Here is a 6,852-nt window from a genome sequence, read left to right as displayed (position 1 = left end):
CGAGCAGAAACTTTTCAAAAGTCCCCCATTAAAATACTGACAAACTGGCCCTTTATTTGGCTCGGGGCTTGGCTGATCTGCAATTTGAACTTGCAAAATTTTCTGCATTGTTTCGGACTCGCAATGAGCGCATATATATATAGAGGAGCTGTCGACGCCTCCTGGCTGATTTTATGACTGGATTAGCGCGCAAAGTTTGGTCATTTTTGGAGGCTTTACAATGGGCTCACTGGTGGCTCGCTCAGCACAACTTGGCTGCCCATGAAAGTCTTCTTCGTGAGTCTGTCAAGTCCATCCGCTTTAGGCTTGCAGCGTCATTGCTGGGGCGATTATAGCCTCGCTTATGAGCTGCACCAGTTCTCTTCACACGCCTCACTGTCTCACTGTAGTCGCTCCTAGCCTCCTGTGTCTCGCTGCTACCTCCCCTCATTTTAATGCCCGTCTCACTGCAAACTTTCTTAACGCTACTGCTCGTCTCACTGCTAACTTTCGTAACGCTACTGCCCGTCTCACTGCAAACTTTTCTAACGCTACTGCTCGTCTCAATGCAAACTTTCACTTTCCTAGCGCTACTGCCCGTCTCACTGCAGCCTTCTCTCACGCTACTGCCTGTCTCACTGCAGCCTTCTCTCACGCTACTGCCTGTCTCACTGCAACATTCCCTTACGCTACTGAATGAAGATTAGACCAGCTGATGTATTCATTCAAGCTAGATTCAATAATGTTATAAACCTACGTACGTAAGAATGTTATAAACCTACGTATGTCTCGTTTTATTAAATCACGCTCAATTTAATGTTGGAAGCACTTAATTTAAGCTTGTCATTCACATGTCGATAGATCAATTTTCAAGGAAATTCGCTCATAGATTATTGTCCATTGATTGCGCTATAATTTTTGTGTTGAAGTCAAAATTGTACTCAAAAACAGGTTGTAGTGTCTTGACGACATCCCCCGTTTTCAGTGTTCACAGCGTCGTGCGGCTAGAAATAAAGGGACCTGTGGTCAGATATCAACAAAAAATTACGATATCGGAAACTCATCAGGCAATCACCATTCTTATATGTTCAACTAAACCTGCCGATTGCAAACGAGAAACCTGGATTTGCGATCTTCTACGAACTTCTACTCAATGCAAGACTTGTTTTGAATTTCCTGAAGTACGTGATGCCAGTACGAAGGGTTGGTCTCAATATTTAAGGTGCATAAATGATTATAACGATTGAATTCTATAAGTGTAAAACTTTTCCGACTAACATTGATCGTAAGAGGAAATTAAACCTTTGGCCAAGCATCCGTAAATATTGCCTAGTAGCGCTGCCATCTATCATTCTTTTTATTCGATTGAAAGTTTCCTCCTCAAAATGTAAGGTCATATGGATTGAAATGTTATCTCATAGACTTTCCAGAGCAGTTAAATTCTTCGAACAGACTTATGAGGTTCTGAGAAAATTGAAACCATTAATGGAGTATGAAACATGTTTTTTGAAGCGAGTCTGTGCTTCAATACTTAAATAGGTTTTGCTTCCATGTTTAAATAAATAGGTTTTAATTGGACCGAAGAGTGCTCGTAATATTAGCGAATGTCCACTTCGAACAAGTGACGTATAGAGCTGACGCAGAAAAGGTAACAATGGAGATGATAGATGCAGTTTATTTCCACCGATTAATTCTTCTGTCAGTAAAGTTTGGTTGTCACCTCGGCCTCCTGCTGTGAGTGGCGTCCTGACCCCTTGACTTGTAACCGCTGTAGGATAATTCACATTTCTAGGATAAAATTCTCATTGACGAGCAACGGGAATTTGATTCCTTACAATAACTGAACGAAACACTGTTCATAAAATGAAAAAAATTCGTCGGAAAATTTGCAAGAGTAAGTAGTTGTTCGAAAATTATTGAAAATAACTTTTGACGATATTCTTCCACATGCTTGTATGCTTTGTCTTGTTTTGCACCTGAATCCATATTATGATTAAAAAATTGTATTTCATAAAAAAATATGATTCATTATCTGAACTTTCATTGTTTTTAAACCTCACTACTGCTTCTCCCAGTGATGTCATCTTTCCTGGCGTTGGCCGGGCTCATAAGGTTTGCGTGTCACAAGGTTCCAAAACACATCATCATTACATGCTCACATCATTCGTACCGACGTCCTTCCTAAATTGTTGTTGTCGTCCTTCCGTGCACCCTAGCGAGGTATTTATTCCAAGTTCCTATAATGTAACAAGAGTTATTTTCTACAAGCACTCGTTTTAATTTGCTATTTAAATTAAAGGCGTCATTCAGTCAAGTAATCGGAGACCACCAAATAGCTGTCGATGTCCGGCCGACACTTGGTCGACTGTGTTTCTAAGGCGGGCGTGCATTGCGACCTTGCGTTCCATATTAATTATAAATTTCCGATTCGAGTGAGCAATCAGGGTAATAGGTTCATAGAATTATTTTAATAGCCTGAAATTTCAGAATAGTATTATTCTGAAAGTCATTACATGACTCGGCTTCTGATTCGTGCCTTATTTGTATACGCATTGGCGTAGGTTTTATTTTTGAGCTTGCCATTTATTATTAAATTTAAGGTGACGATTAAGGAGACGATTAGGCTAATTTAGCTGCTCTCGGTGACAACTTATAGGCAATATTGTTGGGGCACAGTTTGAAGTACAGGAACGCGTCCTCACAATTGAAATATATATTATGTAATGTTAATTAAACGTAAATTAAGGCAATGTAAATTGATTCATTGTTGTTCTCTTCACAGACTGCTTTTCCACTGAAAATCTTATTCGTTATAACTCTCTTAAAGCAGTTGTAGAGTCTAATTTGAAAGCTGTTTTATATATATTACTGAAATAACACACTTAACCCTTTGATGATGTATATACATGCATGTTAAGTTTCTACGTTTTCTAGTGTAACTTGCACCAAATTTTTTCCTGGATTTTTGTCGCTGTGATCTGATATCGCTAAAATTTATAATAAAAAATAATAAACGAATATAATGATGAAATATTTTATATTCGACCTATAGATATAGGTTCGTGAAAATAATGAGGTTTATTGCAAATGCATGAATTGAAACTCAAAGCTCAAAATAATTTTTAAAATTTTGCAATTCCGAAGTAGAAATGAACTCTTTATAGAACTCCATGATTGGTATTGCACTCTTGACCTTATAACATCGCGTGTTCCTGTACCCGCCTAGCTTAAAGTTGCTCGCGGAAAATCTGTATGATAATATTTCAGATTCCACAAATCCAGGTCTAATATAATTTTAATGAGCAAACTACCTCAGCGCTCCTGTGAAAAGATTTTTCTCATAGCGCTTGCTTTCCCTCTGTATAGCACGGCCTAGAAAATTTTCCGTACGAATATCATTAGAGCGACGCGCTTTGTTAAGGCTGGTGGAAATATCATCCCAGTTCGTAATTTATTCTCAAGATCAACAAAACACTTTTGGCGAAGTCAAATACGGGCCTATGTACAAATATGCTGCGCTCTTTGGCCCTTGCATCTTTTTGTTGTTCCCCTTGAGAGTTGGCGGAACTTTGCCAGGGAATTCTGAAAATCGCCAAAATAATGAATTAGGCTAACGAACGCCTCTATTTCACTACGACTAACTGGCTAAAGTTTTCGCTTAGCATTATTTGGCGCGAAATCTAATTTAAAAGCATTTGACGGTAGTTTGCTCGTTTCACGTCCATTTGCATGCCTGCTCACAGGACAGATGCCCACATTCCGCCGTGTTTGCGCTAGCTTTTTGAAGACGTCGAGCATTAGATGGATTCGTAACATGAAAGTTCAGGGTCGAGTGAACAGACGAGAACTCTACCTGGACGTCTAGTGAACTAAGATTATTCATGCGACCCTGCTTGAATATTATTGTAATAAAATTATATATATTCTTGACGGAGATCAGCCCTGAAAGAAATTTTCCACTGAAGAAATACTTACATCCAATCCAACGCATATTAATATTAGACGCGTTACCTAATGGGTAAAAAATTAGTTAAAAGACTTCATTATATATATATATCTTTCAATACTGAGTGCGGCATGACTGCTATGATTCGCCGTTGACTCGGCAGCAAGTCAACAATATCGCAATGTTGCCTCGTCTGCTCGTAAAGAAAGCTTATTCCACGCAGTCTTACCTTAATGGAAGGTTCGCTTCCAGGCCAGATTAACTTCATCTTTTTTGGTATTAATATTCCAATTTTATTTATAAGAGGGAATTTAAAGAGCCAGCCGAGGACGCCCTAATTTTAATTTGCTGATTAGCCCAAGAATCGATTAAACTCATTAAAGAAATAAACTGGAGGAGCCAGAGAAGAGCAACCCACAGTAGCTCCGTATTGCTGCTGTGTCGGAGGCTGGCGCTTTGGAGTTTAAGTTTCTTATTATATTATATTAAGTTTCTTATTATTACTTTGGCCCGATTTATTGATTTTTGACTGTGGATGTGTTCTGAAAAAAACGCTGAGTTGCGTTTGCGCTGAAAATTCGTCTGGGGAGAAGAAATGCGAGATTTGTGATTCCCTTCCACCGCCATTCATGAGTTAATATATCAATACGATTATACGTTAATCTCTGTCAATGCTAATTTCAGTGTGTTCTAAAACTGTTATCTGCAGCCTTTTAAAATACTTTAGGTATTGATAGTGTCAGTATAGTTTCAAATTTACCGGGATTTTTCTTGGCCTTTACAACAAATGTATGCGATTTATGTATACGTTGTTTGACGACGAAAGTTGAAAATACTGAGGAGAATTTGAAACCGTCCGTTTCATCTCATGAATTCGCCATGAATCAATTTGTAGCTGGAAACTTTTGCTACGAAAAAAATCTAATTGCATTGCCACAGAACGTGATAGTAGAGCAAAGCAACATATGAGGCAGCTCCATTAGGCCGGCTTGTGTGGACCGCGTATTGCCGTGCCACTTCGACCGTAACTCAATCGTGTGTCGCCAAAGTTCCTTTAACGAAGCGAATAAATCGAGCAGCTCAAGTTGCTGCAGAAAATAGTTGAATGAATCCTCTTGTCCATTTAGGATTTATCTTAGCTCCGTCTGCATTGTCCTGTCTGGATGAGTTTGCTGATGGAACGCGCGGGGTAGCAGGAGCACTTTTTACTGAGAACTTGGCACGAAATTCATGCGGTTACACAAGGGATTTTACTAATTCATTGCTACTCCAGTGTAAGATCATACGATCATTTTCGAAACTTTCGTTAGTTTTTTTTCACTTTTTGTATCGAACATAAATTATAAACATAAATCATGCTAATCAAAGGCTCAGCAAACGTCATGGCTTTGATATTCTCTTTAAATACATTGCAATTCATGCAACAGATCAATTTAACGATTATTTTGGCAATGCTTGCAATCTTTTGTTTCAGATTTCATTTCTCATGTTGTTTACCTATGCTCAAATAACTTCGCCCGTCTGCGCGTGCGTATTCAACTACCACTTGTTCGTTCCAGGTTTAGATTAAGCATCGTCTGCACCGCCGCGTCAGAGCCTTCAGCATATCAACCACCATCATTACGATTTGCGAAATGGCATTACTGCGATTAAGAATATCGCAACTACCATTGTTCCTAAGCCAAAACAGCTATTCTAAAGCAAACACCATCACCAAAACCACTTCTAATCTTCAACCGCAACCTCTTCCAAACAACACTAATGACTTCCAACAATTTAAAGCAACTACCTTTGTCAAGCAAACATCATTAAAATAATAAACGAAAAAAAAAACACCACTATTCCCGATAAATCGGAATCGAAACAAACACCGCCGCAAAAAATACCAATTTCTTCCCTTAATAAACCATCAGTGTAACTCTTACATTCAATCCGCATCATTAAAACTACCGCCATCATCACAACTTCTACTTTATAACCCCATCATTTCTGCCTCCATAAATTCCAAGCATTCATCCTTACAACCGCCTCCAAAGAAAAACTCGGCTTGAGCTTCGATGCCGAAACCAATGCATTATTGTTTGATTATTAATTATCACCACTTCGTAGCTACCATCATCATTACTTGCAAGTCACCACCGGTACCACACTCAAGTATTGTGCATGTGAGGATAAGTTCAGGAGAATAATTTTTCGAAAAATCCACCCGCTTGAGTGAACGGTGTCCAGGAAGTGATCAAATTTATTTCATGATCGACAGTAAGTCAACAGATTTATTGATTTCGTTAAATCAAAATCAGTCTTAGAAGCATTCTTTTTGTTCGTTTAACCCTATAAAATCAATCTGAAATCAATAACCCTTTGAAATCAATAAGCTGTGCATTTAATCATTAGTACGTCATGTGAAAGGAGCTGCACTTGGCAAAGCGTCCTCTTCTGCTTGCAGAAATTCCTTCCAAGTGATTCTATTGGAATTGAATGGGGTGTTGTAGGAAGTCCGTATGCGTATTTTGATGACGAACTTTAGGCATTACGAAGGGTGCAGCTCTTACGAGGGCTATACAAGTGTCGCTAGAGCCAGCCAATCTAATGCTAGGCCACTTGCTCGAACATTTCGATGATTTGATGTGCAGCCGAGAGCTTCTGGCGAGAGCCAAAAGCTCTCCAGATTCAGAAGAACTGTGTTGAACGCGACGACAGCGCAGAGCAGTCCGAACATATCGGGCGCAGCCCCGCACGACTCCTACGGCCCACGATCCCGGGAAACCGGTAAATTTCATCGAACAACAACACAATATGAACCACTAAATGCAACCATATTTCATGGCTTCATTTAAATTCTTATTTAGATTATCCATTATGGATCGAATTACTAGCATCTTGGATGGATAGCTAGCTCGGAAAGAGCTGGAAGAATAAAACGTCAG

The sequence above is a fragment of the Hyalella azteca genome, unplaced genomic scaffold (genome assembly GCF_000764305.2).
Source record: "Hyalella azteca isolate HAZT.00-mixed unplaced genomic scaffold, Hazt_2.0.2 contig4507, whole genome shotgun sequence".
NCBI classification, from domain to species: Eukaryota; Metazoa; Arthropoda; class Malacostraca; order Amphipoda; family Hyalellidae; genus Hyalella; species Hyalella azteca.
This window is presented reverse-complemented; position numbering follows the sequence as displayed.